Source organism: Pyrgilauda ruficollis, unplaced genomic scaffold (genome assembly GCF_017590135.1).
Source record: "Pyrgilauda ruficollis isolate IOZ18807 unplaced genomic scaffold, ASM1759013v1 scaffold37, whole genome shotgun sequence".
Taxonomy (NCBI): domain Eukaryota; kingdom Metazoa; phylum Chordata; class Aves; order Passeriformes; family Passeridae; genus Pyrgilauda; species Pyrgilauda ruficollis.
In genome coordinates, this window is record NW_024525156.1 from 2,896,831 (window position 1) to 2,910,371 (window position 13,541).

The following is a 13,541-nucleotide window of genomic DNA, read 5'->3' on the forward strand; positions in this document are numbered from 1 at the left end:
AGCAGATCTTTGATAGGCTGGCTTCCACCCAACTGCTCTCCATTTCCAAGCCAGAACATGGCACTGGGATAGCCATGGATCTCCAGCCTAGCACTATTTACTATACAACTGCTTCCAGTTCCATCAGCATCTTCTAGTACTCTTCCATCATTCAGTGCTGTTACTTAGAAACTTCAGATTTAAGACTCTGAATTCACGATTTTTTGCTCACACAGCAAGGTGGGGAGTTTTTCTAACTATTCCATAGATGAGCATGACAAAGCTATGTTTTCATCCAGTAGAAAACTCTTCCTTCATGCATTCCTAGTTTTTGTCTTTACAGTAAAATTCAGAAAACTAATCAAAGTACTGACAAAGCATTATTAAGCTGTTAGGCTGGAGATAAAAAAAAAAAAAAAGAAGATATATCAACAAGAAAATGAAACTGTTTTAAAACGTAGTCCCAGCACTCTGGTTCTCTCCAGTGTTTCAGCACAGCTCACTCTTCCATAGTTTAAGTGGATCATCACAGTTGCAAGATATCAAGTTCTATGAGAAAGATGGCAAAGCAGTGATTAGCTAGATAAGTATTTCCCTGGGAAGTTGTTTTAGGATACTCAACCAAACAAGAACTTTGACATTCATGTGGAATACCAGAACAAATGTTATTAACGTGCTTTAGAGCCACTATTTCCTTCTGTTAAAATCTCTCCAAAACTTGTAACACTATTCAGTTAGAACTTTGGGGAAATTTGATATATAAGTGCCATATAACACTTATATGTGTTATATGGACTTATATGTGCTATTGGACAACAGCCCAATACTTGGTGACACAAAGACAGGCATATTATGTTTTCTGAAACATTTAACCTGTACATCCAAATATTCACAAATAGCCTCCAAAGTGGTTGTTAAAGCCTAATTTAACAGGAGACAGAAAAAACATAGTGACCTTGTTCTGAATTAATAAATGCAAATTTTCAATGTGCTTCCATTTTCTCACAAATTGTAGTCCACAAGAAATGAAAGTACAAGGTTTTATAGCAATATTTTAACATTGACATTAAGCAAAAGTTGAGCAAAAAAAAAAAGATTGGCAGTGCTGGTTTAACAAACAAAGAGAAATTACTGAAAACTCGGAAATGAAAGTACAAGGTTTTACAGCAATATTTTAACATTGACATTAAACAAAAGTTGAGCAAAAAAAAAAGATTGGCAGTGCTGGTTTAACAAACAAAGAGGAATTACTGAAAACTCTGTTCATTTTAACATTATGCAGTATTCTTTTTAAACTCCACATTGTTTTCACTGGAGACACTTAGAAGTATTGATTTCTTGAGCTCAAGATATACTGTGTCCATAAACACAGCATTTACAGCAGTGTTCTTATTCTCCAGCAGAAAAGCCGAAGTACTTTTTTTTTTTTCTGTATATTCAGATGCCAGTGTAGTAAATACCACTCTTGTCTCTGTAATGCATGCAGTTCTTGCTTTTCAAAACAATCACTATTTTTTGAGCAATCCTGGAAAAACTTTCTGGAATGGGCTCCATGTCACTCAGATGCCATGGCCAACGTTACCAAACTTAGTATCATGCATACTTTGTGCATGCCATGACAGCCTGCTTGACTAACCTGAGCATCCACTGCCATGCTTAATCTAACCTCTTCAATACTTTTGACAGAACAACTCTGCCAGATGGAAAGGGAACCTGGGCCAAGGTAGAGACACAACTGCAGACAGAGTCCTAGACCTAAACTTCATCATCCAGCACAAATCTTACTACAGTGACAAAACCAACAGATTTCAGAGGACAGGCTGCACATTTAGGTGGAAATTTGAATCGGTTTATACAAATATTTCACTATTATGACTACTCTTATTGATTTATTCTTTTGAGACAAAGTACAGGCTGTCTCTTTCACTTATGCTCAGTGCATTCAGTATCTCATGCCTCTTTACCGTTCCAAAGCGGTACACACAGAGTAATAATTTACTACATAATTCTGCCTTCCTAAGTTCACTGTACACAAACTGTAAGACCAGCATGCACTTTTTTCTATGTGAGTTTCCATCCTAAACAAACAAATCCTTTACCGTATTCATTTTACCAAAACATTAAAACAGTTGCACACTACAAGAGACATAGTCTGAAATTAAAGCATTACAGTTCCTACACTGTCATGTGTGATAAGAAAATTTCCATGGTGACAGGAAAATCTCCTTTACAATATTGGAGCTAGACAGTAAATTTAGCACTTCTTATAATTTGATAGTCATCTAAGCCACAATAAACCATACAAATATATCTACCTATTACATATGGGGAAGGAAGGCAGAGTCACACATGCTACAGAGCTTCACCTATGCACTACAAATCCTCTCATTTTGGTGGACGCTCAGTTGGCTTTATTTTCTATTTGGTGTCCCAGTAAGCATGAAAAACACTAAGTTAATAAATATAACCAAACTCAATTTTGATCAGGATAAAACCCTACTCTAATGCAAAGGGAGAATTTAACTCACCGGTGTTTGCGCAAAATGCTGAAATAGCTCAGATCTCATAGCTGAAGTTTCTGAAGGACATAGCCAAATTATTTCTGCCCAGCTTCACATTTCATGAGAACTCTATTTTATAGCCCCAATTTAAACATGATTATATTTGGTGTTTGGCTGAATGTACCACACTGAAAATTGAGTTTTGATTTAGCACAATCATTTTAACTAAACACAACCTGTGGTTCAGGCACAGATGGAATAAGCATGATACCTCATCAGCTAGTAATGCAATGTTAAGGCTAAATTTAACATTCAAAGCTGATAGTTTAAATACATTCATTTCTTCTTGCTCAGAAAATCATATACACAACTACTTTTCAATTTTTCTTGCCATCACAATCAATCCTGATCTTCAGCAGAAAAGCAAGCAACTTACTGAGGAAAGATTACCATCTGTAATCAGCACATACAGTATATGTTCTTCAACTGTCAGCTAGAAAGAAAAATATAAATTCCGTAATTTATACTAAAAAGGGGAAGACTATCTTCTCAGTTGCCAATTGTCAACCATTTTTTTAATGATCTTACTAAATGTTTTGGTTTGGCTTGTTCGTTCATTTGGGTTTTTTCAATGCTTATTAGTCCTTATAAGAACAACATTCCTTTTGTCATATTTTCACAAAGAGTGCATAAATATTTAAAATTATACTGCCTTGCGCAGCAAAAGGGAAATGCCAAGAGTTATAAGTTTGTTCACTGAGGCTGCAAACTACAATAAGCATTCTACTACCTTAACCAGATATTATAAGCCCAGAAATTATTCAGCATCAGGAAAAGTCCAGGCACTAGCTTTAAGATTAATGTTTCCTAGACTTTGCATTGAAGAGCCCCAGTTAATGAGCCAGTGTTGTAAGCCTTATGGCGACTTTGCACTGAACCAAACAAACAGCATGCTTATCCTAAGGATCTCACAATCTGCATTTTATACTCATTCATACTGTGTTAAAAATGCAGCTGCCAGAAATTCACAAATAGCATTTATTTTTTTAAGTTCTTCATTTCCTCCCCCTCACCTTAGAATTCAACCAGAATCGCACAAAAGAGAAGTAGAGTTTCTCTACACTGAAGCACAATTATCATGACTAAACCACAATTTCAAAAGGTAAAGGGATTGAAGTTCCAGGTTTTCTGTTTCACAAAGATAACTTTTAGGATGGTTTCTTTCAAGATACAGTTAAAAGTAGGGTATGGAATCTTAAATACGCAAATACATTCATACATCTTCAACCCTCAATGTGACCATAGCTATAATTAATCTCGCTATATTCAGAATTCATTCCCTATGCTCTGCATGTCTATTAAAGCTTGTCTTTAGTTTTATATATTATACTTGCTTCAGTCTCTAAGTGGGTAGATTTATTATACTTACTTGTTGAAAGACTTTCATTGTTCATGCTGTAGTTTGATTCATCCTCAAGTTTTTAAAGGTCAGCTGCAAACCCACAAACAGCTTGACAAACAACCAACCTTTGTAGATAGATATCAGATTTATGTGATATTATATCATTGTCATACTCTTGTAATTTGCAACAATCTAGTTCATGACGTGTCATTTAAAGACATGCAGGTTCTGAATTATTCATGGCTTCAATACCAATAAATTGTTCAGAACTATCTTCATTTCTTGGATACCTGTTCTCATTTAAATAATTTCAATTTTAAGTAATCAATGGAGAATTCAAACTGATAACCAAGATTTCATCTGAATTTCAGTGTTTATTTCTCAGTTGCAGGGTCTCCATTAAAATAGTTCAACAAAAGATACTCAAATGAAGTTATCTATACATTGACAATATAGCATAAGTTAGTTATATATTGATCATGTTTTATTCATGTCTGGAAGAAATGAGACTGCAGCATTATTGTGGTGTTATAGTGGATATAATTTTCTTTTTCATGTGACACACACACACCATACAATAGCTATTTAGCATAAGTGTTGGGCTCTTCAAACGACTGGAGATTAGCAGGTCACATGAAGAAAACCTGGCAACAACAATCTGTGAGAATTTTCAGCTTGCATTTCATAAAGATTGAAGATTATTTAGGAAAAATGATAAAAAGTTGGGCCCAGTCTATATCTCTTCCAGGTCAGTATCTCTGATACTGTGCCAGGTCTATATCTGTGATCCCTACCTTAGTCATTTGCTCTATCATGAGCATTTTTTAGTAAATCATTCTATATTTTTAAAGCTTTTCAACAGGGAAGTGATATTCTTTTTATTTATATATGTTGACTGAGAAAAAGATACACAGAGCAAGATTTTATTGCTTTGATACATGAAGTAAGAGATGAGAGTCAGTGACTACATACGTATGTAGTTGCTGGAAAGGCCCCAGGTAAGAGTCCAAAGAAATTACTTATCCCAATTACCCCTTCAATGAGTGTGGAATCATTTGACCACTATTTAGGATATTTAGAATCAATACTTTATTCATCATTCTTTTTTTTTTTTTCCATGTGAGATCTTGCATCTGTACAGTGATTAGTATTTCTTATAGAACTTTCATTTTGTTTTCAGAAGTCACTTGAACATTTTCTCAGCATGGATTGCTGAATGGATTATTGATCTCACTTACGGAACACTTGTGGTTAATATTGATCACTGCAGAATCCTTTGAAAGTGCTGTATTTCTTCAGTATAAAATTGGTATATTTAGATGTTGCAGTGTCAAAACAAACAAACAAAAAATCTGAAATATCCACAAAGTTTCTACCAGCAACATCAGAATGGCTTTTGGAAATCACTTAACAGAAATAAATGCTCTTAACAGCCCTGAACTGTGGCCGGCAAAGATTTCAAACACTAGAATAAGCCACAGTGGCAAGCACACAGAAATAAATTACACCTTTTCAACCATCCTTCACATTATCTTTACATGAAGAAATTAATTATTTCCAAAAGAAACATGACTATGGAATTTCCTTGCAATTCCATTAAAAGCATTGCACACACCACTGACTTTAGGTTTATAAGTGCTTGCAAGCCCTCTATCCCACACCCAAAAGTTTGGCTGTTACAAAAGGAGAGGGGATGGAGAAAGGAGTACAATACATTGATACCACTGTAGCACACACGTATAATTTATGGGGAAACTAGTTTTGTGCAGAGGAATTGATTTCCAATCTACCCTTGGTTTTCCCAGGAGTACAGAGATTACCTGAATTTATAAATTTACTAATGCATATTATCTCATGTCTCCCCTTTACATTGTATGTTTTAATCCTATTCATTGTGAAGTAATCATGGGACATATTTTCTATGCATGATAACTACATAACAGCTCTTATGGAAATCAGAAACTTGTTCTCATTTGCACTAGAAATATTTCATAACATAAAAGGTAATCTCAAAGTTCTTTAGTTTCATCCACAGCAAGCATAACATTCCAAAATTGATTATGTTTCTTTTAGGAAATACTTGTCATTCTACCATTTTCTATCTCAGTGTTCCAAATTGTTTCAGTTCATAATGACTTTTTTAAAATAAATTAAAAAACAGCTCCATGGGGTTTTGATTTGTCAGTTTCATAAATGTCAGAACGACACCAACTTACTCAACATGACCAAGCTAGCATTGATCACAATTATGGACAAAGGTCCATAATGCTGAACCCCTGGTTTAGAGGTTAGGTGATGCCTTTGATACATAGCAACAAGCTACTAAATCTCAGCTGGAACTTCTGAAAGGTGTCACTCTTCTTCAGTTTTCTTTCACAGTAAATTTCTAGCACAGAAGAGCTGACTGTCAAAAAATACAAGGGTATATAAAATTATGTCACTAAAGACAAAGGTGACTGTCATCCCACTTTCATTAACTTGCTAGGCTTCCCACCTGAAATAACTGACTGCAGCTTCAGAGGAAATCAACACCTCACTGAAGACACAGCATGGCCAAGGAGCCAAACAGGTAAGAACTACCTGAATTAACTTTCAAGACAATACGTATCATTTTCAGAAGTTAAAAGCTTTGGTTTGCAATATTGCTTGTTTTATTGTTTTGTGATATTATTGGTTTTATTGTTTTGCAGTACAGATTCAAGAACAGATAAAAGTGGACAAAAGGATAAATTCTCTAATAATCTCTTCAGACAGGTCAGCTGGTTAAGGATATTCTTATTGTTCCTTTATTACAGAAAAACACCTTGAGTTGGCCTTTCAATCCTAGCATATGCTGGCAGAGTACCCTGGGCCAGCAACTGAGGTTGTTAGTGATAAAATGTACCCTGAGGCTCAGGCAAGCATATGCATATATGTCAAGCTTGCTGCTGTTACAGAAATTGGCAGCTCTGAGATCCAGCTGAATAAAGACTATCACTTTCCTTCAGTTTTTTTTTTTTGGTTTTTTTTTTTTTTGTTTGTTTGTTTGTTTTTTTATTACTACACTCTAGTTCTATTCCTTCAATGCTTTTAAGCTCTTTGCTCTCCTCACAGCATTTTAATATGCTTCTTTGACAGGGTACCCTAGAAAGGAACCATTAGTGTTTATTAATTAACTGATAAATAATACTTTTTACATTAATACTTTTCATGGATTTGTTCTGCACTCAGACCTTCCTTAAGAAAATGGGAATATATTCAGTGGTTTGCATAACCCAAAGGTAATCATGAGAGAATTTGGAAGGTGGAATTTCCATGTGCTCTCTCAGGTCGGAAGTGATCTCAGCAGATCAGTGATCTGCTCTAACATCCTGCTCAGAGTTAATAGTGAATTCAGCATTTAGACCAGGTTGCTCAGAGCTTTCTTGGGTCAGGTGTTTAAAGCCTCCATGGCAAAAACTCCACAACTTCCTGGGCAGCCTGTCCTAGTGCTTTGCTGTCCTCACAGAGATCATTGGACAATTTGTCCCAGTTGGAACTTCCCCTCTTTTTGTCTGGGGCTGCTGTTTCTCATTCATCTACCATGCCCCAGCATAAGAGGAATTTGCATTCTTGCTAACTTCCCTGGGGATATGGACAGACTGCTGTCAAGTGTTACCAAATCCATCTTGTCTGTCGGTTGAACAACCTCTCTCTTGCAGCTTCTGCTCACAGGGCAGGTGTGCCACCCCTGACCATTCTGTTGGCCTTCACTCAACTCACGCCAGTTTACCAATGTCTTGCACTGGGAATCAAAACTGGGAGTATTAAAAACGTGATCTAATGAATATCAGATAAATGTGAGTAATCATTTTCCTTTGTCAATTGGCTGCAATTATGTTAACAAAGCCTGGTATTCCAGGACACTGCTGACACATGCTTAGACACAAATATACATTGAGGTAGTATCAGACTATTCTGCTGCACCTCAAGGATCTGCAGGCAAATACTGGTTTTGAGCTAAAAATAGTATATCTGTCTAGACAATCTTGGATTTTTGTGACAAAATATGTCAAACCTATCTGGCTGTCTGACTTCAACCCCAATAAATCAGATGGTCTCACAGTCAGCAAATCTACTGTATAGCACACACGCCAAGTTCATGTTTACTGTGCAAGTATAAAATTATTCTGATGTTTCCCCTTTTTCTTTGGCAAAAGGCTAAGATATATTTAACAAAATCCTTCCTAAATAGAGAAAAAAATATACCACAGAGTTTCCCCTTATCAATGGAAACTGGCTAAGCAACTGTTTAAAATAAGAAACTGAAAAATTACTGGATGTGCTCTAATTATCTTAACAGGTGACCAGGCCCCTGATAAGTCACAGCTGTACTAATTACCAAAGTAGAGGAACAGCCTTGCCCTTAATGGGTTGCAGCCGTGAGTAATTAAGGTGAAGGGGATAAAAGGGGTGGGTTGGTAGGCCAGGGAAAATCTGGAGGAAAAGTAACTTGAAGAGGTAGGAGAGCCACTTATATTCTCTTATCCTGCAGTACAAGGAGCCATTAGGAAATGGAAGGTAAGAACCATGCCCCTCTCCTTGAGTATGAAGAGCCCTTTGGAAATGGAAGAACCTTGCCTCTCCTTGAGTATGAAGAGCCACTTGGAAATGGAAGGTAGGAACTTTGCTGCTCTGCTCTCCTTGAGTACAAAGAGTGGTTTGGAAATGGGTGGTAAGAACCTTGCCCCTCTCCATGAGTATGAAGAACCATTTGGGAATTGAAGGTAAGAAACGGCCTCCTCTCCTCTCTTCTCCTTGAGTATAAAGAGCCATTTGGAAGTTGAAGGTAAGAAACCTTTTCCTCTCCTCGAGTACCAAGAGCCATTTAGAGATGGAAGGTAAAAATTTTTTTCCTCCCCTCTCTTTTCCTCTTTGAGTATGAATAGCCATTTGGAGGTAATAAATAAGAAGCTGTTTCTTATTCTCTCCTAGGGTACCAAGAGCCATTTGGAGATGGAAGGTAAGAAAATTTTCCTCTCCTCAAGTACTAAGAGCCATTTGCAGGCCCAAGGTAAGAAATGCTATTTTCTCCTCTCCTGATGTACCAAGAGCTATTAGAGATGTAAGGTAGGAAGCTTTTTCCTCTCCTCAAGAACCAAGAGCCTTTTGGAGATTGAAGATAAGAAATCTTCTCCTTTCCTTGAGTCCCAAGAGCAGTTTGCAATGAAATGTTGGAAACTTTTTCCTCCCCTCTCTCTTCCAGTGGGAAGAGGCATTTGGAGACAGAAGGTAAGAAACTTTCTCCTTGAGTAGTAAGAGCCATTTGCAGCTGAAAAGTAAGAAACATTCTCCTCTCCTGAAGTATTGAGCTATTTGGAGATGGAAGGTAAGAAATTTTCTTCTCTCCTCTCTGAGTATGAATAGCCATTTGGACATGGAAGGTAATCATCTTTCCCTTCTCCTCTTGTCTTCTCAAGTGCCAAGAGCCATTAGGGAATGGAAAGTAAGAAACTTTTTCCTCTCCCTCTTCTCTCTCTTGGAAATGGAATTCTCTTTCTCTTAACTCTTAATATTTTTCACAATGAAATTAGGGAAAGGCAATAAGCATTTAGTTAACATGGATAGAAAAGATTTACCAGCTTTCCGCAAAAATTTGAGATGTAAAAAAATGTGTTCTTCATAGTAGGTAAACATACCTCTACAGTGAGTGCAGGTCTTAACTGTTCCTCAGTTAAGGCAAATCTAAATGTAAAATCATAGCTAGTTTAACACAACACCTAATTTTCTGTAGAAAGAATAATCAGCAGTTTAAAATTTTCACTCATTGAAAGATATTCTTACAAAGGCTAGAGAATATATAAATCAAAACAAAATCCTAGGATATTAATTTGAATTTTGCCTCCCTAAACTCCTACTTGGTTTCTATATGTTCATATCCGAGGAATCCTCCTCTCTCCTAGCTAGGAGGAGAGATCCTAAAACTGAATTTTTCTACTCTCTTAGTTTTAATTTTTTTGCACTTCTCTATTTCTGCTTTACCATCTTGTATAATGTAGTGTTAAAAGCTATGTCTCAATGTATTCATCTAAAATAAGCATAAAGAAACTTTAAGGGACATAAACAGTGGCCATCTTGACAACTTTTTCCCAAGTAATTAATCAATTTTTTGAGAAGCAATGAAAGAGGCAGTAGTACTCTTCAATTAGTCTTTAGGAGTGTCAGAATCTACAAGTCTTCAGATCCTGGATCCGCTATTCACGTGATTTAGCTCAAATCTGAAATGAAACTGCATTCTCTCAATTTGACAGGGAAAGCACCCACCCAACTAATGGATAGCAGAAGTTAGGTCAAGGGAGGAAACTTGTTAAGCCATTACAACTCAATCATGCCAATGAAAGGTTTATTTTATTGTGCTTTATAGCATATATGTAGCTGTAAGGGCAGTTAAGGATGCATTCATGAGCAAGTACTCCAGCTCAGATCAGGCACAATAGTTCACAAAGCTGTATAGTTAATTCATGACACTTGACAGGTCATATAATATTCATATACACTCTAGGATGAAACATGGCTAGTTTGTAAATTGAAGAAACCTGAACAAACATGTACGATGTTCAACCACAGATGACCCTCCTTTTTTGAGGAAGCTTCTAATTCATGGTTAGTAGACTTATATGTAGATCATAGAAGATTTATTAAGACTTTGAATTTGAGGATCCTGTTTATACAGCAAATAAAAACTACATCAAATTTAACTGAACATAGTGAGCATAAGGATGTGACTCCGGAACATGTACTAAAGTTGTGATGAATCTTCATCACATTCTGAGACCATAAAATAATTACCTTTATCTCAAAGACATGGATATCTACTCAATTTCAAAAAATAAGTGGTACCTGTAAGAAATTACAATTTTATTGTACATTCCTATATTTAAAATGAGCACACAAGGCATAATACACTGTGCAAAATCATCTTTAACATCTTTTAATATGTATTTTAAAATAAAACAAAGAAAGGTGGCTTCTCTAGTATTAAGCTCTTGTGCCTAGAAACAATTATGCTTCTTTCAAACAATTATTTTCTTAGATCCATTCTTTGAACTTGTATACTTTGGCCTATTTAGGAGACTTATTCAGAGTTCCTTGGGAAGCAGCACTTAAAAACAAAGGAGTCCAGGAAAGGTAGGTGTGCTTCAATACAGAGACCTTGAGGGCACAGGAACAGACTGTCCTTGCGTGCCAAAAGTATGAGTCAACAAAAGGTAAACTTCCAGCTTGTATGAGAAATGAGGTTTTGAATAAAAAGAGGCTGCCTCTTTGGAAGGAGGGTCAGGTGTTTGAGGTTGCTAGGGCATGTAGAAAAAAAGTCATGAAGGCCAAAGCTCTGTTTGAACTTAGTTTGGCAAGTTTTGTAAATGATAATTAAAGATGTTTTTACAAATATATTAACGGTTAAAGGAAGGGTAAGACCAACCTTTGTTCTCTACTGGATGTGGGAGGGAACTTAGTAACGGCAGATGGGGAGAAGGTGGAGGAAGTGCTTAATGCCTTCTTTGCCCATAAATCAATGGGACCAGATGGGATCCATCCCAGGGTGATGAGGGAGCTGGCAGATGAGCTTGTGAAGCCACTCTCCATCATTTACTAACACTCCTGGCTCACTGGTGTGGTTCCAGATGACTTCCTCCAGTAAAAGCTGGCAGCCCACACCTTGGACAGGAGCACTCTTTGCTGAGTTAAGAGGTGGCTGGATGGCCAGGCCCAGAGCGCTGGTGAACAGTGCTGCATCAGCTGGCAGCCAGTCACCAGTGCTGTCCCTCAGGGGTCTGTGCTGGGGCTAGTTCTGTTCAATATTTTTATTGATGACATGGATGAGGGTATTGAGTCTTTCTTCAGTAAATTTGCAGACAACACTGAGCTGAGAGTGTGTGTTGATCTGTTGGAAGGAAGGAGGGCTCTGCAGAAAGAATGGTTGTATGGATGGGCAAAGACTAACAGGATGAACTTCAAGAAGTGCAAGTGCCAAGTCCTGCATTTTGGCCACAATAACCCCCTGCAACGCTGTAGCCTGGGGACGGTGTTGCTGGACAGTGCCCAGGCAGAAAGGGACCTGCAGGCCCCAGGCAACAGCCGGCTGAACATGAGCCAGCAGTGTGCCCTGGTGGCCAAGAAGGCCAAGGAAATCCTGGCCTGTATCAGGAATAGTGTGGCCAGCAGGAGCAGGGAGGTCATTCTTCCCCTGTACTCGGCCCTGGTGAGGCTGCACTTTGAGTGCTGTGTCCAGTTCTGGGCCCCTCAGTTTGGGAAGGACATTGAGATGCTTGAGTGTGTCCAGAGGAGAGCAATGAGGCTGGTGAGGGGCTGGGAACACAAGCCCTATGAGGAATGACTGAGGGAGCTGGAGAAAAGGGGACTCAGAGGTGACCTTATCACTCTCTACAACTTCCTGAAAGGTGTCTGTAGTCAGGTGGGGGTTGGTCCCTTTCTCCAGGCAGCAACTGACAGAATGAGAGGACACAGTATGCTGGGTGTTAGGAAAATGTTTTTTTATTGAAAGAGTGATAAAGTGCTAGAATTGTCTGCCTGGGGAGGTGATGGAGTCACCATCTCTGGATGTGTTTAAAAAAGACTGGATGTGGCACTCAGTGCCATGGTTTAGTTGAGGTGTTAGGGCTGGGTTGGACTCCATCTTGAAAGTCTCTTCCAGCCTAGTGATTCTGTGTGTGATACCTGAAGCTTTCCAACAACACAACATTTATCTTGGTGCAATGAAAAACACCACAGCTTATTCTAGCATTCTGGTTGACAAATAATATAGGAATAGTTACTTTATTCTTAAATAAACCATACTGTTCTTGACCAAGTTTGCCCTTAGCTTACTTCACAAATTTCTGCTACAACACAGATGATGCCATCCCTTTATGCCAGTTATTTGGAGCCAAATTATGATTGAATATCAGACAATGAGAACTAAAAAAACCAAAATGAGCCAAGGCTTCTGTTCAGAATGAGTACTAATAAAGCTAGGAACCAGCAATACAAATTACCACACTTGTCGAAAACTCCTCTCATAGAGGAGTTTATGCATATATGCATATATTATGCAAAATAATGCATCTATATCTCAATATATTTCCATAAGAATACATAGCTACCCCCTAGAATAATGGCATTACTCTCATAATTATCCCCCATGTAAAAAAAAAAAAAAAACCAACAAACCCAACCAACCAAAAAAAACCTCCAAACAAACCATCCCCAAACTTAAATATCTATTGTTAACCAAAAGCATCCCTTCTTCCACTACAGTGGCTTTGTTTTCCTCCTCCTACAGTCATTTGCTATCCTCCTGATTTTGGAGTAAAGATACATGCAACTGCATCAATCTTATTCCAGTCTGCTGAGTTTTGTTGTACCACAACATATTTCCTAAGCATGAAATAATCAGATTTCTGCACTCTTTTTTTCTGTTCAGGGTGCCTCAACACAAGTTATTCTGTCATTCCTCTTCCCTCTGCTGGGTATAGTAGTCTTGCAACTTAATTTTGCTGTTTTCTCTTTTTTCATTTAAATTGTAACTGAAATGGTACAGTGCAAGTATTTTAACTAAAGCACTGATTTTCTTCCTTCCTAAAAGTTACAAATGCTGAAGTCAGCTCACTAAGCATTCCTAACAATTAAAGCATAACAAATTA